The sequence below is a fragment of the Gorilla gorilla genome, chromosome 13 (genome assembly GCF_029281585.2).
Source record: "Gorilla gorilla gorilla isolate KB3781 chromosome 13, NHGRI_mGorGor1-v2.1_pri, whole genome shotgun sequence".
NCBI classification, from domain to species: domain Eukaryota; kingdom Metazoa; phylum Chordata; class Mammalia; order Primates; family Hominidae; genus Gorilla; species Gorilla gorilla.
In genome coordinates this window covers 92,534,684-92,560,413 of record NC_073237.2, presented here as the reverse complement: position 1 = coordinate 92,560,413, position 25,730 = coordinate 92,534,684, and the positions used below count along the sequence as shown (strand labels likewise).

Sequence of the window (25,730 nt, the reverse complement as noted above, 5' to 3'; positions counted from 1 at the left end):
TCAACTCCTGGCCTCAAGTGATCCTCCTGCTTTCGCAAATCCCAAAGTGCTGGGATTACAGGCGTGAGCCACCATTGCCCGGCAGGGAAAGTTCATTTTTAAGGCTGACTATGTATGTACCAGGGGCCTATTATGCCCCTGGGATGCTAGTGTTCAAGGCATTGTCTAGTCTGGCATAGCTGAGGCACATTCGAGTGGCCACCTCCCATGTTGCCTACTCGGCTGGCACGGTGGAGAGCTTAGCTGTCTTTTGAGTCTGTGACTTGTTTAGACTTTACTGGTTTAATCAGAAGGCTCTGAATTTCTTACTTAAATTCCCATTCAGGTGTCTGGCTGACCAACATTGGCAGGTAAAGGTGACATTTTGGTCAGATGAGGAAGGGGGTGCCGGGAGGCAACAAAGAGGTATTTTCCCCAATGTCTTACCCCTTTGTTCAGTTTTGATGACATGTAGCACGACTAAGAAAAGAACTTCTAGGCCAGTCCAGTGGCGTAGGGTGTGGGTAGGGTGGAGAACCGTACAAGATTGAGATCCCAAAGAGAGCCTGTGCCCAAATGCAAATTCCTGGTCAATTATTTCAGCCAGTTCACAGTGACTGCCTGCTTCTCCCCGCGTTATTTTCACTGGGACCTGAATCAACTCTTGATTCTTGAATCTAGAGAAGGGAAAGGAATCCAGGGCAGAAGGTGGGCAAAAAAGGCAGGAGCGTGAGGTGGCTGGGAAACGGGTGTTCTCCATTCATTTCTCACTTCCAAGTCTGACCTAAGCAGGTCTAGCAGGAAGGGCAGATTATCACGTGCAGCAAAGAGACAGGACTGAAGTTTGGCAAGTAGCACAATCCCATCCTCAGGCTCTTTATTTATGTCACTGCCATGAAATCCACTTTGTGAAATAAGGGGCCTTGTCTGTCTGCTCAAGACATGGTCTGGGAGAAGAGGTGGACACCTTCTCCACATTGAGAAGTCAGGGTGCCCTGAGCTTCTGCTATGGCGCTTACCCAGAGCCTGGGGAGAGGGGCTGCTGCCAAAGAAACAAATACATGGGTGTCTTTCCTGGTTCCCAAAGGGCTGACCTTAGAGTCACCCGATTGTGCTGCTTACATCCCTCCAGGGCTTTGAAACACATGCTTAGCTCTTGTGGCTAAGAAATGGACGCTGCTGAAATGGACGCTAAGCTCTTGTGGGGAAGCTCTTGTGGTGCCTAACTGCGTCAGAAGGCGATTCTGGCTTTGAGGCTGGGAAACTTTCGGAGGTGCTTTTCAAATGCAAGCTTATGTCACCTTTAGGAACACTTTTCAATTCACTTTCTGCTGGTCAGGCTTGCAGCTCCACGCTGTCGCCTGCTCCTGCCTCTCTGTGGCTCCCAATGTCCAGCAGGCACAGACTTGACGGTTGTCTCTGTGCAGAATTCCCCTCACTTTCTGCTTCCACAGGCTGACTTCGTTCATGCTGTTCCTGCTTCCTGCTCTGGTTACAGCCACAGGCTCCTCCACATTCTTCTGTCTGCCTCCAGTTTCTTCTTCTCACTTTAATCAGTCTTGTCCACCATTGCCAGATAATTAAAAAACAAAACAAAACAAAAACTAAGCTTCCATGTTACCTACAAAATAGTCAAGGTCTTTCTTCCATGTTATCTACAAAATATTCCAGGTTGTTCTTAGCCTTTTAGGAATCAGAGGAGAATTTCAACCCATTATGGGTTTAGGCCTCCAAGACTCTAACAGAGGAGTGACACGGTGGAAGAATAATGGGAAGTGGAAATCTTACCCCTGGCAGGGTGTCCTGGTTCTGGATGCATGCCCAAGGAAACACAAACGATAATTTTTACAAATCAAAGCCATGCAAGTCCCATGGAGACATATTAGAACATGTTTTCTTAGATTTGTAAGTCATAGGACCAAAATTGGTGGCTGAATGGCACCGAGGGAGAGTCTGATAGGTTACTAACTAAGGGGTGCTCTATGTTGCCCCAGACTAGGTGGAAAAGGAAGGGGTAGGGAAAGCCAGGGTGGTGATCCTGAGAAAGAAGTTGGATGAGAAGACTCTGCACCTTCTAGCCATGCTCAAATGCTAGTGATAAACACACACAGACAACATATAGTGAAGTACACAGACACAGAGTCTCACACACCTTGCACACCAACTCATTCATGCTCTTGGGCATCTACAGCACTCATTTCACTGTCAGGTTTTGCCTTTTCTTTGGACGTCGCTCTTGGGCGTCTAGAGCACTCATTTCACTGTCAGGTTTTGCCTTTTCTTTGGATGTCATTTTTCCTTGTGTGCATGTTGCCCATTCCCCTAAGAAGTACAGGAGAGGTGGGCACGGTGGCTCACACCTGTAATCCCAGCACTTTGGGAAGCCGAGGCGGGAGGATCACTTGAGGCCAGGGGTTGGAGAACAGGCTGGGCAACATGACGAGACCCTGTCTCTGCAAAAAAATCTTTAAAAAATTATCCAGATGTGGTGGCATGTGCATGTGGTCCCAGCTACTAAGGAGGCTGAGGCGGGAGGATCGCTTGAACCTGGGAAGTTGAAGATGCAGTCAGCTGTGATTGCATCACAGTACTCTTGCCTGGGCAATGGAGTGAAGCCCTGTCTCCAAAAACAACAAACAAACAAAAAAACCAAAAAACAAAATAGCAAAAGAGACGTACAGCAGATATGGAGCAGAAGTGCGAATGGTCTTCTAAATAGTCAATCTTTGGGGGCATCCTCCCCTCTCTTCTCCCCTCCCCTCCTTTTTTTCTTATACTTCTTCTTGCAGTCCAACATCCTTAGCAGTGCAAAATGAGTCAGAGGTTCCTCAAACTTTTGAGTGCTCAGCATTATATAATCATCACTTCCAAGTAGCATTCGGAGATGTCTTTAAGCTGCAACAGCTATTGTTAGTTGTTTAAGACACTCCATCACTGCCTTTGATCGGAAACTTTCTCATCACCATTATGTGCATCGGTGCAGGCACCTTAAATTTCACTGGGTCTTGGGATTAGTCATATTGTAGAGAGACACAGAGATGTGAGAAATAAATTGAAAAAAGGTCTGTAGCAACAGATTTTACACCATAAAAGAGTAAATTATTAGGTGTTGGGAAAAATATAAATGTTGCAAACGGTGTGTTTTATATACTGTTGCCAAGAATAAAAATATGCCAAATATGGGGGAAAAAGGTGTTGGTTAATCAGACTTCTGGCTGGCCCCCACCCTGCAGCTCTTAGCACTGCTGGGCTGTTTTATAGGGCAGTAACCCAGTCACCAAAGCAAAGAGAATTTGAATAAGGGACTTGGAAGATATGCCAACTTGGGGACTAATTATTGCCTTGTTAAACAGTGAGATGGGGTTATTGTACATTTTTGGGTATGGTAGTTAAAATGTATTTTAAAAAAGAAGTTTTTAGAAACCAAGAATTCCCCAAATTCAAGAAGTAACTGATAAAGTAGTTTATGGAAATGTAATCTCCCCATAGAACCAGATTGTGCAACAAAAAAGGAGAAGGAACGATGTTAAATGGGAAACAGAATGGGGGTGACCCTTCCAGATGGCTTTCTGGAAACTCCTTTCAAGCCAGCCACCCACCAGACGATGCTACCAAATGGCCCCTGTATTCGTTTTTTAGGGCTGCCATAACAAAGTGTCACAAGCTGGGTGGCTTACAACAATAAAAATCTACCATTTCTGGAGGCCACAAGTGTGAAATCAAGATGTCAGCAGTGCCATACTCTCTCTGAAGTCTGTTGGAGAGAACTCTTCTTTGTCTCTCCCAGTTTCTGGTGGTTTCCAGCAATCCGTGGCTTCCTTGGCTTGTCGTCGCATCATTCCAGTCTCAGTTATCATGCGGCCTCCTCACTATGTGTCTGTCTGTGTTTACATTTTCCTCTTCTCATAAGGGCAGCAGTAAATGGATTAGGCATGCTAGTATATCTTCTTCACTTGATGGCATCTGCAGACTCTGTTTCCAAATAAGGCCTTGTTCATGGGTACTGGGGTTAGGACTTCAACACCTCATTTCTAGTCTCCTATATCACCATGAAGAAAGCTATGCTAGAAAGCTGTGTCTTTGTTACTTATATAAAATGGTATTGATAATAGCTACCTACTCAAAACTACTCAGAATAAGATCAGTTTCTAGCATGACAGTATGAGGAGCCGCCTGACCCACTCCTCCAGGTAAACTGGTAAAAACAGCCATTTAAGGCTTCTGGAAATAGTCCCAAGGAAAAACATCAAAGGAAGGAACCTGTATTCAAGAAAATGTACTAATTTAGTAGAAGAGGTGAATCTGTGGGATTTGAAACAAGACCACTTCTTTCCTCCCCACTCCCAGCTCAGCACGGTGGCAATTTCCCTCCAGACAGCTATTGCCGAAACACAGGTCTCCTCTCCTCCCAGCACAGAGGGCCTCCTTCCAGGGAGGAGTAGGATGGCAGTGTCCTTCATCCTGCCTCCAGCTCCCTGTTGCTGAGGCTGTCTCAGATGAATGCAGTTGAGAGGTGGGGGCTGCCACCCCTACCTGCTACTCATGGAAGGAGACTCTACCTTGGGTGTGACATGCTGAGAAGACTGTGGCCCTGGTCACTTTTGCCCTGGCTCTTGAGGTGGTGTTTCCATGCCAGAAGCCTCAAGTTAAGAAAACCACTGGCTATCCCCAACTCCTCCACCAAGCACCCAGCCGCTAGGCAGGGGGTGTCACTCAGAGAAAAGCTTACCATTGTTTCTACCCCCAGCTCCAGAGCTCTGGTTCAGATATTTTGTTGCAAGGTAGGGGAGAAGAAGCAGTTCAGAGAAAAAAAGGTAATTCTTAATCTCTTCCCAAGGGAACTGACTTCATTTTCAACAGAGCTTGGAGAAAATTAAGCCTAAGGATGCTCTGAAAACACAGTGGAGGTTGTGGTGAACGGCAATTGGGAGAGGCTAGTTTGCAGGAAAGAACCCAGAATAAACCACTGGGAAGGAACCCTTCTGGGGGTCAGAACAAATATCAAACACTGACCTCAGAAACTATTCTTTCAAAGGAGCCACAGTTTAATGGGGTTAGTTTGTGGAACACTTTATGCCCCAGGATATTGTTGAAAACAATAGGGCAATTGGCCACCAATTAATGGAGCTTAACAGCTGGATGTGGTTAGGGAAGTGCCAGAGAGCCCTAGCAAAACCACTGTCATCCCAGCACGACTGTGGGCATATGCAAAGCTGAACCTCTTTAGGGAGCAATATGAGAGGCTTAATGCTTTGGGAGGGAAAATATACAGTTGACCTTTGGACAACACAGGTTTGAACTGCGTGAGTCCACCTATATATGAATTTTTTTCCACCACTGCTAACCTTGAGACAAGACTGACCCCTATTCTTCTCCCTCCTCTGCAGCATACTCTACATGCAGATGATGTGGATAAAGATCTTTATGATGATCTACTTCCACCTAATGAATAGTAAATGTGTTTTCTCTTCCTTAGGATTTTCTTAATAATATGCTCTTTTCTGTAACTTATTTTACTGAAAGAGTACAGTATATAATACATATAACACACAAAATATATGTTAATTGACTAGCTGTGTTATCAGTGAGGCTCCTTCTGGTCAACAGTAGGCTATTAGTAAAGTTCTGGGGCATCAAAAGTTATACACAATTATTTTACTGCATAGGCAGTCAATGCCCACAACCCCTACTTTGTTCAAGTGTCAACTTTACTTCATGAAAATAAACCAGCCAGTCACTAAAAAAAATCAATAAGCAAATAACCATAACAAGTCCTGAAGGAGGGGAAGACCAATATCCAGAGTCAGTAGAATATATTATCTAAAATGTCCAGTTTCTCACAAAAAATTACAAGGCATGCAAACAAACAAGAAAGTATAATATGATCCATACACCTGAAAAAAAGCAGAGAAAGAAACTAACTTTAAGAATGATAAGACATAGGCTGAGTGTGCCTGTAATCTCAGCACTTTGAGGGGTTGAGGTGGGAGGATTGCTTGAGCCCAGGAGAGTGAGGCTAGGCATCTATCACACCACTGTGCTCCAGCCTGGGTGACAAAGTGAGACCCTGTCAAAAAAAACAAAAACAAAAACAAAACCCTCAAAAAACCTGTTATAAGCATGTTCACAGAGCTAAAAGAAGGGATGATGACCATGTTCCATCAAATAGAGAATGCCAACAGAGAGATAGAATAATCAAATGGAAATTCTGGATTTGAAAAGTATAATAATTGAAATGAAATATTCACTAAAGAGGCTCAAAAGTAGATTTGAACTGGCAGAAGAAAGAATATGTGAACTTGAAGATAGATCAATAGAGACTATGCAAGCTGAAGAACAGAAGAAGGAATAATGAAAAGTGAAGAGCACTTCAGAAAATGTGAGACACCATTAAGTGCACCAACATACATGTAATGGAAGTATCAGAAGGAAAGGAGAGAAAGGAGTAGAAAAATCTTGAAGATTAAGTGGGAAGATCACTTGAGCTCAGGAGTTTGAGACCAGCCTGGGCAACCTAGTGAGACTTCACCTCTGCTAAAAAAAATTAGCTGGGTGTGGTGATGTGTACCTGTAGTCCCAGCTATTCAGAAGGCTGAAGTGGAAGATTTTTGTAAACTCGGGAGTTCTGCACTACAGTAAGCTATGATCGTGCCACTGCACTCCAGCCTGGGTGAAAGAGTGAGACCCTGTCTCAATTTTTTTTTTTCTGAAGAACTAGTGTCTGGAAGCTCCCCAAATGTACTGATAGATATTGGTCTGTAGTTTTCTTTTCTTGTAATGTCTTTTTCTGCTTTTGGTACTAGGATAATGCTAGCGTCATCAAATGAGTTAGAAAGTATTCCCTTTTCATCTATCTTCTGAAAGAGCTTATAAGGGAATTGGTATAGTTTCTTCCTGAAGTGTTGGTGGAATTCACCAATGAACTCATCTGGGCCTGGTGCTTTCTTCTTTTGGAAGGTTATTAATTATTGATTCAATTTCTTTAATAAATATAAGCCTATTCAGATTGTCTATTTCTTCTTGTGTGAGTTTTGCTAGATTGCATCCTTCAAAATATTGGTCTATTTCATCTAAGTTATCAGATTTTTGGGCATAGAACTGTTCATAGTATTCCCAAGTTTATTGAAAAGCAATAACCTACACATCCAGAAAGCTCAACAAACTTCAAGTAGGATAAATAAAAGCAAAGAGATACTAAACAGCCACGTCATAGTACAAATGCTGAATTAAAGATACAGAGAAAATCTTGAAAGGAGCAAGAGAAAAATTACTCTAAAAAAAAAAAAAAAAAACTATAAACCAAGAATTCTATATCCAGCAAAGCTTGCTTTTAAAAATGAAGGCAAAATACAGACTTTCCCAGATAAACAAAATGTGAGAGAATTTGCTGCTAGCAGACCTGCCTTACAGAAAATAGTAAAAGAAGTTTTTCAGGCTGAGAAAAAATGACCCCAAAATGTAATCTGAATTCACATGCAACAAACAAACACCACAGGTAACTCTGTAATTATAAAAGATAGTTTAAACGCAAATTTTTCTCCCTTCTCTTAACTGATTTTAAAAGTTAGTATAAAATAATATGTATATAATATATTTTGGGGTCTATAATGTATAAATATGTAGGATATACATATTTACCAGTAATGCACAAAGGAGGTGGGAGAAAGCAAAGCTCTATTGAACTAAGAAAGTGAAGATAGATGGTAAAATAATAATTATAAAAATGTATTGTTGGGTTTGTAACATTAATAGATCTAATATGTACAATAATGATTCTGCAACAAAGATGGGAGAATAGGGAATATAGCTATATAAGCATAATGTTTCTACATATCATTGGAATTAAGCTACTAATAGTATAAATCAGAAGTTGATTCTGATAAGATGTATAGGGTAAACTCAGAGCAACCATTAAAAAAACTAAAATAATATAGTGAAACAAATCAGTAAAGAAGATAAAATGTTACATTCAAAGATATTCACTTAATACAAAAGAACAGTAAAGGGAGAATAGAGGAACAAAAAAGATATGAGACATATAGAACATAAAAAGCAAAATGTCAGACATAAATTTAATTATATCAATAATAACATTAAAATGTGAATGAACAATCCAATCAAAATAAAGAAATTGTCACACTAGAATAAAAAAGACGTGATCCAACTATATGCTGTCTACAGGAGACACACATTAGATTCAAAGATACAAACAGACTGAACATAAAAGCAAGGAAAAAAGATATATTATGCAAACAACCACCACATAAAAGCTAGAGTGGCTATACTGATATCAGACAAAATAGACTCTAAAACAAAAACTGTTATTAGAGATAAAGAAGGATATTTTATAATGATAAAAGATCAACTCATCAGGAAGATATAACAATTATGAACATAAATCCACTTAATAATGTACTAAAATTCATGAAGGAAAAACAGAAAGAAATGAAGGGAGAAATAGCCAATTCAACAATAATAGTTGTAGACTTTAATACCTCAATTTCAATAAGGGATAGAACAACTAGACAAATGATTAACAAAGAAATAAAGGACCTAAACAACACTATAAACAAATGATACCTAACAGACATCTATAGAACACTCCACCCAACAACAACAGAATCTGCATTCTTCTCAAATGCACATGGCATGGTTTCCATGATAGGCCATGTGCTAGGCCATAAAACAAACGAGTAAATTTAGAAGACAGAAATAATACAAAAGTATGTCCTGTGACTGCAGTGAAATGAAAGTAGAAATCAAAGTAGAGAGTAGGAAGAATTTGGGAAACTTGTAGATAAGTGGAAATAAAACAACACACTCCCAAATAACCAGCAGGTCAAAGAAGTCAGGAGGGAAATCTGAAAAGAGTCTGAGATGAATGAAAATCAAGACCCAATATACCATAACTTTTGGTATTCAGTGAAAGCAGTGCTTAGAGGGAACTTTATAGCTGTAATGCCTATATTAAGAAAGAAGGCCGAGCACAGTGGCTCACACCTGTAATCTCAGCACTTTGGGAGGCTGAGGTGGGAGGATTGCTTGAAGCAAGGAGTTTGAGACCATCCTGGGCGACACAATGAGACCCTGTCTTTACAACAAAATAAAAATAAAAATTAGCTGGGCCTTGTGGTGCATGCTAGTAGTCCTAGCTACTTGGGAGGCTGAGGTGGGAGGATTGCTTGAGCCAAGGTTGAGGCTACAGTGAGCTATGATTGTGCCACTGCACTCCAGTGTGGGTGACAGAGCGAGACCCTGTATCCAAAAAAGAAAAGAAAAGGAAAGAAAAACGAAGGCCGGGTGCAGTGGCTTATGCTTCATGCCTATAATTTCATCACCTTGGGAAGCCAAGGTAGGATGATCACCTGACACTGGGATTTCAAGATCCGCCTGGGCAACATAGTGAGACCTTGTTTTTACTAAATAAATAAATAATTTAATGTAAAGAAAAAAGAAGAAAGATTTTAAACCAATAACCTAAACTTCCACCTTCCAACGTTAGAGAAAGAAGAGCTAAACCTAAAAGAAGCAGAAAAAGAAAATAATAAAGATTAGAGGCTGGCCCGATGGTAGTGGGTTATCAGAACTTATTAACATTAGTGCCACTGAAGCTGGTCTACTATCCCCTGCTCCTAAATCTGATTTTGTAGATTAATGGCTGCCTAGAAGTGGGGACTGGGAGTGCTGGAGGTCATGGTTAAAGAGTTTCGAGTTCTTTTTGAGGTGATTAAAATGTTCTGAAATTGACTGTGATGATATATGCTTCTGTTCACAGATACACATATCTGTGAATATACTTAAGCCCCCTGAATTGTACACTTGAAATGAGTGAATTGTGCCATATGTGGGCATTGGAGGGCATCCATAGTTTGGATGTCCCCTCCAAATCTCATGTTGAAATTTGATCTCCAGCATTGGAGGTGGGGCCTGGTGGGAGGTGACTGGATCATGGGGTTGACCCCTTACAAATGGCTTAGTGGCATCCCCTTGTTGGTGAGTGAGTTCTCACTTAGTTCACATGAGATCTGGTTGGTTGAATGAGTCTGGGTCCCCTCCTTCTCTCTCTCTCTCTCTCTCTTTTTTTTTTTTTTTGAGACAAAGTCTCACTCTGCTGTAGCCCAGGCTGGAGTGCAGTGGCACGATCTCAGCTCACCACAACTTCCGCCTCCTGGGTTTAAGCGATTTTCCTGCCTCAACCTCCAGAGTAGCTGGGATTACAGGTGTGCACCACTGCACCCGGCTAATTTTTTGTATTTTTATTAGAGACGGGGTTTCACCATGTTGGCCAGGCTGGTCTTGAATTCCCAACCTCAGGTAATCTGCCCGCCTCGGCCTCTCAAAGTGCTAGGATTACAGGCGTGAGTCACCATGCCCGGCCTCCTTCTTCTCCTTCTGTCTTGCTCACACTTCTACCTGCTCCCCCCTGGCCTTCTGTCATGATTGGAAGCTTCCTGAGGCCTCACCAGAAGCAGATGCTGGTGCCATGCTTCTGGTACAGCCTGCAGAACCATGAGCCAAACAAACCTCTTTTCTTGTAAGTTTCCCAGCCTCAGGTATTCCTTTACAGCAACACCAGAACGGAACTGTATCTTAACTAGTGAACTATATCTTACCTATATCTCAATTAAGCTGTTAAAAAAGCTAACAACAAACTACCCAGAGTGAAAACACAGCTCAGCACCAGAACTCCAGCCATTTAAGGCATCTTCTCACAATAGGGGTGTTACTGGAAAGGGGTCCTGATCCGCACCCCAGGAGAGGGTTCTTGGATCTCTCACAAGAAAGAATTCGGGGCGAGTCCATAGAATAAAGTGAAAGCAAGTTTATTGAGAAAGTAAAGGAATAAAAGAATGGCCACTCCATAGGCAGAGGAGCCCCAAGGGCTGCTGGTTGCCCATTTTTAGGTTATTTCTTGATGATATGCTAAACAAGGGGTGGATTATTCATGCCTCCCCTTTATAGACCGTACAGGTAACTTCCAGATGTTGCCGTGGCATCTGTAAACTGTCATGGCGCTGGTGGGAGTGTAGCAGTCAGGACGACCAGAGTCACTCTCGTCACCATCTTGGTTTTGGTGGGTTTTGGCCAGCTTCTTTACTGCAACCTGTTTTATCAGCAAGGTCTTTGTGATCTGTATCTTGTGCCGACCTCCTATCTCATCCTGTGACTTAGAATGCCTTATCTCCTGAGAATGCAGCCCAGTAGGTCTCAGCCTCATTTTACCCAGCCCCTATACAAGAGAGAGTCAATCTGGTTTAAACGCCTCTGACAGAGGCAGGCCAACCTGCAGCAACTATGTGCAAAGTCCCTATAAGTGGAAGGATGGCTTGAGATAGGAGAGGGGGCTGCTTTAATGCCACTTTCTTTTATGGAGTGCACTCAAGATGATTAGGGGCGTCCCACCTACCTTCTTCCCCTTGTTTTCCTCCTATTCTGTTATTCTTTTTCAACTCAGCTGCACAAAACCTGAAGCAGGGTATCCACTGGGACTAGAATAGTCATGGTGCTGAGGCCTGGGGAAGTAGAAACATACCTTCTATTTGTCTGCCTGAGGAGAGTTCTGAGCAGGAGCTGGTTGTATTGATGGGGGCTCCTGTCAGGCCTGGCAGAGAACAGAAGAGCATGTTGGACCCTTTCCCGTTACCCTCAGACTCTCCCATAATCTATAAGCTCTGTGGTTTATTTGTTCTTTAAAACCCTTTCTTTTTTTCCCCTTTTCGTTTTGCTTTATATAATGCACACTTATGTCATAATAGAGCCTGATTTTCTACAATGGGCTTTTTTGTGTGCTTTCGATTCAAACATAAAAAGCTCCACTTCAATGTAACAAATAAATTCCCAGCCATCATTGTACCAAATAATCCACAAACCTCAAACACACTTGGACTGGAAGGCACTTCCTGTTCCCCCTGCTGAAGCCACACACCCCTCCCCCAGCCTCACTGAGGAGCCTTGCAGACAGGAGCCTGTTTGTCACTATTTTGAGTATGAATCAGGTTGCTGTTGGGTGTTAGCCTGTCTCGGGACCCCCAGCCCTGCATCTGGACATGTCACTGATTTGCTTGCAAGCTGATTCTGTTTAGAGCATTTTCTGTGCTGTGGGCAGGATTCCCCACCTCACTGCCCACGTGCTGGGGGTGGGGGGCCTGGGGAGGATACAGCAACGTGGAGAGCCTGCCTCACCCGCACACTGTTCCTTTCTGGGCACCGCGGCTGGTTCTCATCTGCAGGCATTCACCCTCTGCCACAGAACCTGCCTTGGCCACCTCAGTTCACAGGTGACTCCTGGCCTGGGGCAGCCTCTAGGGGGTCGCCCTGTGTGCCCTCGCATTGCTGGTTAGCTTCATTAGGAGACGAGTTTGTGGGTCCACCTTCCCAGGGCTTCACTGGCCCTCTCCCGCCCTTCTCTGCTCTGCCTCCACCAGCCTGCTGCAAATCCATTGTGGATTCCTGGAAGGTAGAGTCCAAATATTAAAAGTCTTTATATTCACATGGTAGCCCCTCTTCTAGCCCCCAAGACCATATCTTTCAACCTATTTACATAAGAAACCCTTCTCTTTGCAAAGTCCACCCCCACCCGTTTCTGGGAATGCCATGGGGATGGCTCATCGGTGCCCATGGAAAGCCTCCATCCAATCCCCATCCACCAAGCACTCCTCTCTCATTACCTCTGCTGTGTCCACAGGGCCTCACTCCCTCTTCCTCTCCACTGTTCGGGATGCTCTTTTCCAGGCTGTGAGAGAATTTTACCAAATTGGGCTGTATTTCCTTTTGTTCTTACTGCATGCGAGTCAGAATGTTATGCGCCAGTACATGGAATGTCTGGTCCATCAGCTGAGCCCACACTCTATTCATATACAGGCACACCCGCTGGGGTACAGCTTAGGCTGAGAAACAAATGGGCCCCCAAATATGACAGCTTAAACCAGGGAAGAGTTTCTCTCTTCTCTAAAGGTAGGAGGATTCGTGGTGGGGCTCTTCGGCTGGCTCCATGGTACCCAGGCCCTGCCTCCTTTTCTCCGTGACTCTGCCGTCCCTTACAGATGTGTTTCTCACACAATCTGGAGTACGACTGTCATTATTTCTATTATCATTTAAATTTCCAATCGATCTCAGACCGCTATGTATCTTTATTGGGCTTAAAAAGTGCTTGACTCATGCCCAGGCCTGGTCAATATATTGAGGTGGGTCCACAGATCATATGCTTGAAGGTCAAGGCAATATCAAGGTACTATGAAAGTTTATCAAAGCTGACCCAATTTCTGTCCTTCTCACCTCACACACTGGGAGCGAGGTTCATACAGTAGCTCCTGTGTGCAGGGCAGATTGTGTGCAGAACCGCCCTGAAATGACACCTCTTCCATGCAGCTGAAGGTGCTCACCACCATGCCCGTGGCGTCCACAGCACCTATAGTGCCACAGTGTCTACTGCAGCAATTTTCTGGCAAGTGGAATGGAGAGGAGCGCAAGACCTGCTCCTTCCCTGCGTGGGCCATCTTCCTGAGCACACGTCTCTTCTACCCACATCCCATCAGCCAGGATTTGCCCACACACCACACGGAGCTGCAGGGGTGGTGGGAAAGGAAAGTCTTTATTTTGGGCAGCTACACACCCAGGTAAATTTCAGGGGTTCTGTTGCTAAAGAAAGAAGGGAAGAATGAATGTTAGGAGATGTGATACTAAATGTAAAACTACCCCAAGTCCCGTTGGTCAAATTCATAGGCAGTGCAGAGGCTCCTGCCGGCTTCCTTGCTTGGTCCAGATGCTCTAGGGCTTCCGCGTTAGCTTGGCTGAAGGAGCAGGAACTAAGCTGCATGCACACAGAGATGAAGAACTTCCTGGGCAGGGCAGAGTACAGGTCTCCTTAGCAATGGGTGCCTGTGCACTGCTGCTGCTGGTGGCCCTTGAAACACTGACCAGTGGGCATCACTATCCCCAGCAACGGCATGTTCCCAGTGAGGCACTTTGCTCTCCTCTGTGTCACTGACCAGCCCCTTTGTTAATTCTCCATCATAGCAGAGACCAGACGGTACCCTCTGTTTCATTTGTTTTTGGGGCAGAATCTTGCTATCACCTATGCTGGAGTGCAGTGGCGTGACCCTGCTCACTGCAGCCTTGGCCTCCTGGGCTCAAGTGATTCTCCCACCTCAGCCTCTGAAGTATCAGGGACCACAGGCGTGCACCACGATGTCTGGCTAATTTGTTTATTTATTTATTTTTTTAGAGATGGGGTCTTCCTATGTCAGCCAGGCTAGTATTGAACTCCTAGCCTCAAGCGGTCCTCCTGCCTTGGCCTCCCAAAGTGCTGGAATTACAGGTGTGAGCCACCGTGCCCCACCTCGGACTGTATCTTTTTATAAGAATAGGCTGAAGTTTGGCCAGGCGCGGTGGCTCACGCCTGTAATCCCAGCACTTTTGGAGGCCGAGGCGGGCGGATCACAAGGTCAGGAGATTGAGACCATCCTGGCTGACACTGTGAAATCCCGTCTCTACTAAAAATACAAAAAATTAGCCGGGCGTGGTGGTGGGCACCTTTAGTCCCAGCTACTCGGGAGACTGAGGCAGGAGAATGGTGTGAACCCAGGAGGCGGAGCTTGCAGTGAGCCTCTGAGATAGCGCCACTGCACTCCAGCCCGGGAGACAGAGCGACACTCCGCCTCAAAAAAAAAAAAAAAAAAAAAAAAAGAATAGGCTGAAGTTTGAGAAGCGCAGGATGGAAATACGGCACAGAGGAGAATTTACAGGAAATGCGTAGTCCAGCCCCTTCTAGGAGTCCTCACCAGGAGCGCTCTCTTCCTGCTGTGGGAAGTGCTCTGAGCATTGCTGCACTGCAAACTCTGGGCAGAAATGACCCTGAGGCTCCGGGGAGGAGGAAGCACATAATCCCATCTCTAAGCTCCACTTCCAGACCCCCTGTTTCTCATACTAGAACCTCCCTCTTCCCAGGGCAGTGACCATATCTATTCCTTATGGAACCATCCACAGGGTGTGGTATTAGCCCACAGTCCCAATAGTAATTACATAATTGTCAGACAGAACATTCCCCAGGTCTGGGCTATTAAGTTGTAAGCACCATCGCATGAAAGACAGATCAGCCCAACCCAGGTAGGGCTAAAACGATTGCAGTCCAGCTTTTATATAGCATCAATTATTCAATCCAGTTATTCACTCACCACCTTAGCCATATTAGAAATAAAAGGAATGCCTTCCTTTCTTTCCAAAGGACTCAGATTTAAGCCACAGCTGTTGGCTGGCAAACCAGACCCCTGCGTCGTTTTTTCCATTTCTCTAACTCGATACAGGATCTTCATCAGTTAGGACGGGTTTCACTGCAAGTCAAGCCTCTAGTAGTCAGAGATTCTAAGGTTGGCCTGATCCTGAAGACAGAGGGAGGCTCCGTGTAAGAGGTCACAGGAAGCTATACAATAGCCCTGGGTTATAAATTCATGTTCTGGATTGGCTTTTGGCAGTCCTGTCTGCCTAATTTATGATGACAATTTCTCAGACTCAGGACTAGTGAGCAGAGATGGAATTACCTAGGAAGGGGCTGATATCCTTCTGCACCCATGACTTTTATACCCAGAGCACACTCTTGAAACTGCTTCTGCCTTCTAAAGCAGTAGCTTCCCAACCCAATTCATTAGAAACTTGTGAGACCACCTTGGAGAATCCTATAACTAAAAAGCCATGTTCTGCAAAAGGGCAGTCCTGAGTTGTGCCTAATTTCATGCGGGATTTTGTTGTTTTCATGACACCAGTGCAATAAAAGGGCCCATCTCTTAATAACGTAAAAATCAGTGATGGTAATGTTCATAGCGGGCTTTTACACTAGATGGCAATGAAATCCTCAGCACATCTGCAGCTCCCTGCTCTTCTGTCCCTGGAATCTCCAGTGTTTATTTTATGTGAAGGAGGAACCAACACAGAACTTCTCGAACCCTTTATGTGGTTGAAATTGGGCCTTCTCTTCTATTAGGTAGTGTGTGTCTATATCACGTTCTTGTTCCTATGCCAGAAAAGCTTGACACGTTTTATTATTCATGGCATTACCTTGCTGTTTGAACTCGGAATTTCTTTGCCTGGAATCTCAAGTGTAATGAAATAGCAGGAAAATGTTCCAACCTTTGGTGGTGAAGTCTTCAGGTGAAAGAAATGGAGAAAAGAAAGGTGGAAGAGTAGAGATGGTAGGTCCTAGGAAGGAAGCCTTTTCTGTTTTCAGCAGAAATGTCACTGTGCCATGTGATGAAAGAGGAGGCCTCCGTGAGGCCCAGGGTGTGACACCTGGCAGGGAGCCCTGGTTCTTTTCTTCTCTGAAAACTCTCAACTTTTACAAATTAGAGTCTGGGCTTACAAGGCCATGGCCTTTGAGTTTCAAGTGTCTATTCAGAACTGAAAATCCAAGAATTTGATTTTTTGGTCTCTGTCTTTGGGTCCGTTCACCCAGCCATGAGTGACCAAGGGTAAGGAGGGCCACACAGCAGCTTCTGTGTGAGGATATAATTCTCTATCTCAGAAAGTTGTACCAGCATCCTGAGCTATAAATACTGGACAGTTCCAGATATGAGAAATTTCTATGGTGGTCACATTTTCTGACCCAGAAATGACACTGTTCTCTTCCTTATGGTGTGAGCACACTGAAAATTCCAATTTATATTTTATCACTGTATTAGTTCATTCTCAAGCTGCTACAAAGAACTGCCCAAGACTGAGCAATTTATAAAGGAAAGAGGTTCAATTGACTCGCAGTTCTACAGGGCTGGGGAGGCCTCAGGAAACTTAACAATCATGATGGAAGGGGAAGCAAACATGTCCTTCTTCACATGGTGGCAGGAAGGAGAAGTGCTGAGCAAAGGGGGAAATGTCGCTTATAAAATCATCAGATCTCATGAGAACTCACTCATTATCACGAGAACAGCAGCATGGGGGTAATTGCCCCCCATGATTCAGTTGCCTTCACCTGGTCCCACCCTTGATACATGGGAATTATTATAATTCAAGGTAAGATTTGGGTGGGGATACAGCCAAACCATATCAGGGAGAGCCAAACTGTGTCAATCACGTATCAACCTCTGAGGAAGACAGGGAGGAGAAGGAGGCACATGATAATGATGAGACTATTTTTGTCCCATTGGGAGATATAACAAGTGTATCTAGTGAAGAAGAAGAGGAGGAGGAGGATGGGAAGGAAGGAGGGGAAAGAAGGAGGAGGAGGAGAGAGATGATGGTCACTGGTGTTGGGGGAGGTGCCATATCCCTGTAAGTAATGGCACCAGGGCCTTGCTGATGGCAGGGAACATGGGACTCTGGCCATGAACACTTCCCTGGAGGAGCTGAGCATTTGTGCTATATGGAGGGTGAGGTTGGGTGAATTCAATCTCAGGGAGACACGACCTCAGCCTGCATTTATACACTCACACTTCTCAGGCTTCTCAGAGGAGCCACCTCTATTCTCCCAACATCCTCATGCCCTAAAAGGCTCAGCTAGACCTTTCCAGGGTCCCAGTGAGCACCCAGCAGTGAGGGCAGGACTGGCAGCATGGGTCAGGGGGTGCAACAGTGAGCAGTGCCTCCTGCACCCCCCCATATTTGGAAACGTGAGGGGACACGTTCAGTTGTCACACTGTGGGCTATAGTTGAGAAGCGCCTCCTGAATCAGCACTGAGGGCAGATGGTGGTAGCGTGCACGTGCACAAGCTCCTTCCCACGCAGAGTGCCATTCGGAAAACTTCCTCTGTGGAAAGAAATGGGGAGAGTGTGGATGGAGCCCATGGCGCATGGACGTCATGCACCTTGGCTTCCCCGTGTTCCAGGTTGTGGGATGAAACCAGCAGTGCCTGACTCACAAGCAGAAGGCAGAGGTTGGAAGGGGCAGAAAATGGTCTCACTTTCTGCCCTTTCAAAGCTTGTGAGCTCTCATTTTGAATCCTGAGTTAAATGGACGTCCTGCAATTCGGTAAAACAACCAAGTGACTTCTGCAGGGGGACATGAGAGGGGTGATGAGTGTGCTCCCCCCGCCTCCAGACCTGGGCTGCAGAGCCAAGCAACACTGCCTCTCCATCTCATGAGCGTGACTGAGGTGAGTGACTTTTAATTCCTCTGTGCCTCAGTTTCCTCTCCTGTGTGTTATGAAAGTATTTCCTCCTACAAGGTGAGACTCCCTGGGAAGTCTCACCCAGAAATGGAACTCACTACTTTATCACCACCCCAGGGAGCCGGTACAGCCTAGAGATAAGAGTTGGGGAGGAGCGGGGCCTTTGCTTTCTCATCTGTGAAAGCGGGTGGCTAATAGCCCTCTCAAAGGTGAGGTGGGAACCAGTGAGCTGAAACATGAAAAGTGGGGCTCCAAGATATTACCTGACGCTCTGGGGCCTCGAGAAAATCCAAAGCCACAGGTTGTAGCAGGCAGCACAGATTTCATTCTAGGTTTCTTGGAGACAAGAGAATGTGGTTAAGTGATATGCCACAAGGCAGTCTCCTCATTAACCGTGTCTGTCCTCGCCTTGACATTTCCCTTAGGCTGCCATCCATGGGAACCTCCCCTCCACCATGTTTGCCTATCTTGAATATTACTGTTACTATTATGGAAGTTTTATTTGGGATAATAGTGGACAGTCTTAGCAACACTATTTTAACAGGAGGCAGGGCTTGTTTAAAAGCAATCTGGCAGCAGTTTTATTATTATTATTATTATTATTATTATTATTATTATTATTATTTTCACTCTGCAACCTCCACCTCCTGGGTTCAAGTGATCTTCCTGCCTCAACCCCAAGTAGCTGGGATTACAGACACATGCCACCATTTTTGTATTTTTAGTAGAGACGTGGTGTCACTATGTTGGCCAGGCTGGCCTCAAACTCCTGAGCTCAAGTGATCTTCCCGCCTCAGCCTCCCAAAGTGTTAGGATTACAGGCATGAGCACCATGCCCGGCTAGGCAGCACTTACGAACACACGAAGCCCGCATGCAGCAATTCTGCTTCTACCTGCTTACGGGTCACGGGGGTGATGTCCCCCTCAACTGTGTGCTTCATTGCAGCACAGTCTAGAGGAGAGGGGGACTGTATGTGAGAGGTGCCTGAAGCAGGCAGTTTACGGCACTTAAAGGCAACAGACTAGGTGTACTGCCAGCAAGGAAGGTGATCTTGTAGCAGTTCAGAGTGAAAAGGCAGAAGCCAAACGCAGTCTAGAGCCTGTCACTGTAAGTGAGGGTGGGCGCCAGTGGCACAGGCAGAAATGCAGATTCTGCCTCCACCTCCTGAATCTGAATCTGCGGACAGGATGCCCAGGTGGGCACATTGAAGATGGGGAAGTGCAGTCTGTGGCACACAAAGCAGTGGCATTCTCCCTACAGCCACACATCAATACCTTAAGTCTTTGCCTTTGTGGGAAGGGTAGTGGGAGAGAACAGGGGAAAATGTTAATGAAGTTAAAACTCAGGCAAGAACTACACGGAGGCAGCACATATGTTTTCTCATGGTGAGCAAGGTTCTTGCAGGCACCTTCTACAAGAAAGATTGCTGAAGATATGGACAAGTTCACCAACAGCCCGTGTCTCATCCTCCCTCCCAGGCCTCAAGCCCCAAAGGTAACCTGTGATCCAAGAACAAGCCTGGGTCCAGGGTCCCAGCCCTTTCAATCCACTGCTTGCTGTTCTCACCTTGGGTAAGAGTCCCTCATTGTGCATTTGCTGCAGTACTCATTAAGGCAAAGCGCTTGCACATGAAGTCCTGTGGAAAAAAGGGAGGGGCATTTAAGGCCTAACCTTTGCTAGATGCAAACATAAGAAGGGAAGACTTTTTCATCAAACATTGATTCCCAGTCAAAGCAAAATTCCAGAGATTGTGAAGGGTGAAATAGATTAGTATTAAGCTGAAAATAATTTTGGGTTCTGTATTTCAGTACTCTGCCATTTGCTTACAGTATGTCTGTTGCCTTAATATAGTTACTTCAAAGCACTGGATGGTGAGTTAAGAAGGAACAATTAGTAACAGAAGCATGGTTTTAAAAAAACGTCTTGGGGAGTCAGGGTGGAGGTGGGGAGATGGGATAATCCCAGACCACTTCAATAGTTCCCAGAATATCTACATGAACTCCTCATTTATGGAGCTGGAAATGTCCATTGCAAGATACTGCTTTTTGGCATCCTTTTCCTTTCTCTCTCTTCTTTTCTTTCTTGTTTTTTGAACTCTTCAGCTCAGAGTCAGGAAAACGCTGGCATGATAATATGCTACCATTGGCAATTGTCCTTCCAAGATGGTTTATGCAGGAAACATCACGGAAGCAACTTTGCAAACCCGAGGCCTACATCTGCCCGGCCACCCTTCAGCTGTGGGGCCAGTAATAAAATGCTGTGGCAGCGATGGGTGAGACAGGGTCATCATAAACAGGAGAGAAGCAGCAACCTTTTAGAAAGGAAACAGAAAGTTGAGGCATTGAGTAGCACTGAGCCTGGGCAAAGGCACTCAGATCCCTGTTGGCAGCAGAGAGGAGGTGGCTGGGGGCTACTGCCCACTGATGAGGAGAAAACCTTTTACGGAAACTCATGAGGTCCTCATTGTCACTGAGTATTATTACTGCTCTACAGATGGGTTACAAATGAGTGACGGGAATTTATATAATCCAAGAGCACTAATTTCTCCAAACACATTGCTTGGGTATAGTAAAAAGTCTCCAAAATATCCAAATGTGTACATATATATTTGTGATTATCTTATCCTGTTCATGCTGCTATAACTAAATACCTTAGACTGGGTAATTTATAAATATTAGGAACTGATTTTTGGATTCTGGAGGCTGGGAAGTCCAAGGTCAAGGCACTAGAGATCCAGTGTCTGGTAAGGGCTGCTCTCTGCTTCCAAGATGGCACCTCTAGTGCATCCTCACACCATGGAGGGTGAAGGGGCATGAATGCTGTGTCCTCACATGGTGGGAGAGAGGGAAGGGCAAAGAGGAACTAGGGCTCTCCAACTTTTTTGTAAGAGTGTTAATCCATTCCTCAGAGTGGGGCCCTCATGACTTAATCACTTTCCCAAAAGTCCCACCTCTTAATACTACCACATTGGGTATTAAGTTCCAACATGGGAATTTTTGAGACACGAACATTTAAACCATAGCAGTGATCCTTGGAATTCTGTACTTGTTACCATTAATCTGTAAAATGCACAAAGTATCTCTCCTGTTTATCTTGTGGTGGTTCTAGAAGGATCAAAAGTAAAAGTAAAAAGGGTGTGCAAATACAGTGTCTACCACAAGAAACGAGCATAAGATATTTGTGCCAATAAAAGATATATTTGATGCTGTATTGATTCCTCTCACCCGAAACCCTTAGAGGGAGGCCACCTTCCTCCTGATGGCTCCATTTCTAGGTGTTCTAATGCTCTTCCCTCTCTTTTCTGTCCAGAACCTTCAATTACTCCATACAACTACAGTGAACCCTTCTAGGAGATAGGGGTTTCCAAATGCTAGCCCCAGAGCCTCTGCTCTGGAGGTGAAGTTTTCATGGTCCTTGGCAAAACATTAAAAAGCTCAGCATCACTGATCATTAGAGAAATGCAAATCAAAACCACAATGAGATACCATCTAACACCAGTCAGAATGGCTTGATTAAAAAAAAAATAACAGAAGATGGCAAGGTTGTGGAGAAAGAGGAACACTTATACTCTGTTGGTGGGGTGCAAATTAGTCCAGCCATTGTGGAAGACAGTGTGGTGATTCCACAAAGACCCAGAGACAGAAATACCATTTAACTCAGCAATCCCATTACTAAAGGAATATAAATCATTCTATTATAAAGACACATGCATGTATCATGTTCATTGCAGCACTAGTCACAATAGAAAAGACATGGAATCAACTTAATGCCCATCAATGATAGATTAGATAAAGAAAATGTTGTACCTCTACACCCTGGAATACTATGCAGCCATAAAAAAGAATGAGATCATGTCCTTTGCAGGAACACAGATGGAACTGTAGGTCATTATCCTTAGCAAACTAACACAGGAACTGAAAATGAAATACTGCATATCCTCACTTATAAGTGGGAGCTAAATGATGAGAACACATGGACACATAGAGGAGAACAACACACATTGGGCCTTTTCGGAGGGTGGAGGGTGAGAGGAGGGAGAGGATCAGGAAAAATAACTAATAGGTACTAGGCTTAATACCTGAGTGATGAAATAATCTGTTCAACAAACCCCCAAGACACAAGTTTACCTATGTAACAAACCTGTACCCCTGAACTTAAAATAAAAGTTAAAAGTAAAATAAAATAAAAATAAAGGCAGTGATGTGCATTTTTCACACCAAGCCAAATTTACTCAACTGAAAAAATTGTCATTGATTCTGAGATTGTCTTTCTTTTACTGGTGTTAAAATATCATTCTAACATGATTTGGTGTGAGAATGATAGGGCCCGTAGATGCTAGGTTTCTTTTTTTTTTTTCCTTAATGTGTTTACTTGGAAAAATTACAAGTTGGCCATCTTATATAGGTGCTCCAGTTCTTTTGTTTTAAAATTTTGATTGGCCTGTGAAATTTCACAGCCTGGGAATCACTGCTGAATGTTCCATTGCTTACTTTCCCAAGGCCTGAGGTGTGCCTTCAGGAAACGATGACAAAAACACACTAGAAGCTTTATCCAAGAGCCTGATGAAGAGGAACATGGGCTGGGTGTCTCTGACTTAGGAATGTGCCTTCCCAGAACTTTGGCAAGGGCATCTGTAGCTGGCGCCAGTAAGAGTGACAGAGCTCCATGGGCAGCCACCCCACCAAAGCTCAGGGGGCGCCTGCTGTGTCCTGCTGCTCTGGGGCACAGTCTTTCCCCAGAATCCTTAGTTAAAACTAACAGAAAGTAACCTTTGAACGGCCACTAGGGGTGATTCAAGCCACACTTTGCTCAACAGGTATAGTGCCCATTAATGAGAGCTTGGTGGGAGGGCTCAGGGCACCTATGGCAATTTATAGTTGTTTCTGAGGAAAAATGTATTCTGAGTACCAGGTTGCTAAATTAAAATTAAAGTCTTGGAGTGTTTCATACATTCTTGGATGGGCTGGAACCCATCCAAGAGGCTCAGCTGAATCCAGTAACAACAAAAGCACTTCCCTAGTGGGTCTTGTGCTTTACAGTCCTGGTGATCCCCATGGAAGAGGGTTGAAAGAGCTGGGTTCTAGAACTTCCAGGTCCTCTGTGTAGCCACCAGCCTCATGTGGCCATCAAGCACTTGAAATGTGGCTGGTCCAAGCGGTGATGGGCACTAAGTGTAAAATACACACTGGCTTTCAAATATGTAAAAAAAAAGAAAAAAGAATGTAAAATATTGATTACATTTTGAAATATTTTGGGTATATTGTGTTTATAAATACAGTATTAATTTCACTTAATTTTACTTTTAAAATTTGGCTAGAAAATGTTAAATTATACATGTGGCTCACATTTGTGGCTTGCATTGTTTCTACTGGACAGCACTCCTTTAGACCACATATAAGAAAACTATGGCCCCCAGGCGAAATCTAGCTGATCTGGGAATATTGTAAATAAAGTTTTATCGGAACACAGCACACAAATTTGTTCACATACTGTCTCTGGCTGCTTTTGAACTACAACAGCAGAGCTGAGTAGCTGTCACAGAGACTATATGGCCCACAAAGCCTAAAATATCTACCATCTGACTTTGTATTGAAAAAGTTTGTCCACATTTGGTCTAGACTATCAAGGTTCAAATCCTGGTTTCCCACTTAAGCTGTGTGACTTGGGCAAGGGCCTTTCTCTGTAAGTGCCTCCACTCCTCATGTGTTAAATGGGGATAATGATAAAGCAGACCTCCCCCCAGGGGTTCTCGTGAGGAATGAATGAAATACCACATATCAGCCATGGAGTAAATGTTGAACAGATGCATCATCCTCATATCATCATCATCGTCATCATCATTATCATCAAATCTCATTGTCATCATATCATCATCGTCATCGTTATCATTGTCATCATCTCATCATCAAATCTCATTGTCATCATCATATCATCATTGTCATCATCATCTTATCATCTCATCATTGTCATCATCATCGTCGTCATCGTCATCATCATCACTATCATCATCAATTCAGAGCACATGACTGGGCTCCGAGAGTTATCTGTGGTCCCTGGCCACAGTCACTTGGTTGGTAGGCAAAGAAAGTGAGGTTTCAAATTCTTGTGTTCTATCTCATATTTTATTATTTCATCCTAAGGCCCTCAGGAATTTGCAGCCGTTTTCAATGCACAACATATGGATGAAGAGCAATATGTCTCTGGTATGAGAAAACAACAGAGCAAATACAATCATAAACAGCAACTGATACTCAGCCTTTGGTATCAGAGAGCCAGAGGAAGGGGAGGGCCTGCCCAGGCATTTGTTGCCAGGAGGGAATGGAAGCCTACCATCTCCAGACAACCTTCCAGTTTCCAAAAGAAGGCTGAAGTATAAATTTCCATGTGAAATCTGCTTTTCCCAATGTAAGCCCAACCTTTAAAATCATATTGCCTGGGACAAGTTGACCCGTGAGCTTCTAGTTTTCAACACCTGCTTCACACTATTCCTGGGACGGCTCATCTTTTATGTGAAACACCTGTTGGCAAGATAGTCATGGGCAACTCATTCATCAGAGTACGGCACTGCTTCATGGTTGGTAAGAGAGGGAGGAAAGAAGAACAAGTTAATTATCGTGGGGCTGGGGAGTCACCAGGGGAAAAGGCGTTTCTATCATTTATTTACTAGTATTTACTCGCAGAGGAATAAATCAAAGTCACTGGTCCACCAGGAGCAGCGGGAGTGTCGGCAGCCGTGCCAGTCAGAATGCTCTTTCTTATGTGATGCGCACCTGGGGAGGGCTGGCTTCCAATTATCTCATGCAGCTCTTATCAGATTCCAGAGAAGAGAAGACAAAAGGAGAGGAGGACAGCCACAGTCACTTGAGAGATGCGCTGCTATCTGGAACAGGATGGAAGGAACAGGGCAGGCAAGGGAAGCCCCTGCTGGAGGAACCCCCAGAATCAGCCCACCTGAGGGCTGATCCATCCACCTGGGCAGGAGGCTGTTCCACCCCTGCCCAGCCCAACTCCCGAGGCCAAGGCCTTTTCTCACCATGGGAATCAAACAGCATTCAGTTCAGCAATGGTAGAAAAAAAAATCCTTCTTGTAGTATAATGAAGAGATACTCACGTTGCAGAGCTCCAGAAACAGACCTTGGCTGTGGTGGGTGATGGAGAGAGCATGTTGAAGTCCACACTTCGGCCACGCTGTACACATCCAGCGATTCCCTGAGTGTGAGGCCCCAGGCGACTGCAGCCTTCTGATGGGTGGCCCGAGGGGACAAAAGCCGTCCTGGGAACCACACCCCTCCAAGGTTCTGCTCAGGGCACTCCGGGGGGTCAGTAGGAGCCAGGGGTCTCCCCTTGCCTGCCATGCCCCCTTCCTTATAGTATCTGTGTGTGCCTGCGCCAGGGGTAGGTGTTGAGTTTGCTCGTTCATTCATTCAGCAAATGCTTATTGAGCGCCTTAAGGAACCAGGGCTTTCCCAGGCTCGGGGCACACAGCGCTTTCTTGGAGATGTCTTGGGCTCTCCTTGCAGGACTTTAGACCTCAAAGCTGAGGGGGATGGGCCATAGGTCAGGGAGACACCCAGCTCCTCTGTGACTGCTGGGTAGGTGACAGACAGGGCTTTCCATCCCAGTGTCCTCAGGGGGTCATATTTTCAAATGCAAAAAAG

The 25,730-nt window shown here is 44.7% G+C and overlaps 1 long non-coding RNA gene across 1 annotated transcript in view; it reads right to left on the bottom strand.

Moving 5' to 3' along the window:
• Nucleotides 1-10,786: 10,786 nt before the first annotated feature.
• Nucleotides 10,787-25,730, bottom strand: part of LOC109028242 (uncharacterized) — a 36,065-nt gene continuing 21,121 nt past the window's right edge. The window contains exons 2-9 of the long non-coding RNA XR_004071431.3: nt 19,639-19,708; nt 18,335-18,407; nt 17,395-17,710; nt 15,153-15,356; nt 12,648-13,617; nt 12,163-12,429; nt 11,387-11,581; nt 10,787-11,083 (exon numbers count right to left, since the gene is read on the bottom strand). This is a non-coding gene — a long non-coding RNA (uncharacterized lncRNA). The remainder of the gene's footprint in view (nt 11,084-11,386; nt 11,582-12,162; nt 12,430-12,647; nt 13,618-15,152; nt 15,357-17,394; nt 17,711-18,334; nt 18,408-19,638; nt 19,709-25,730) is intronic.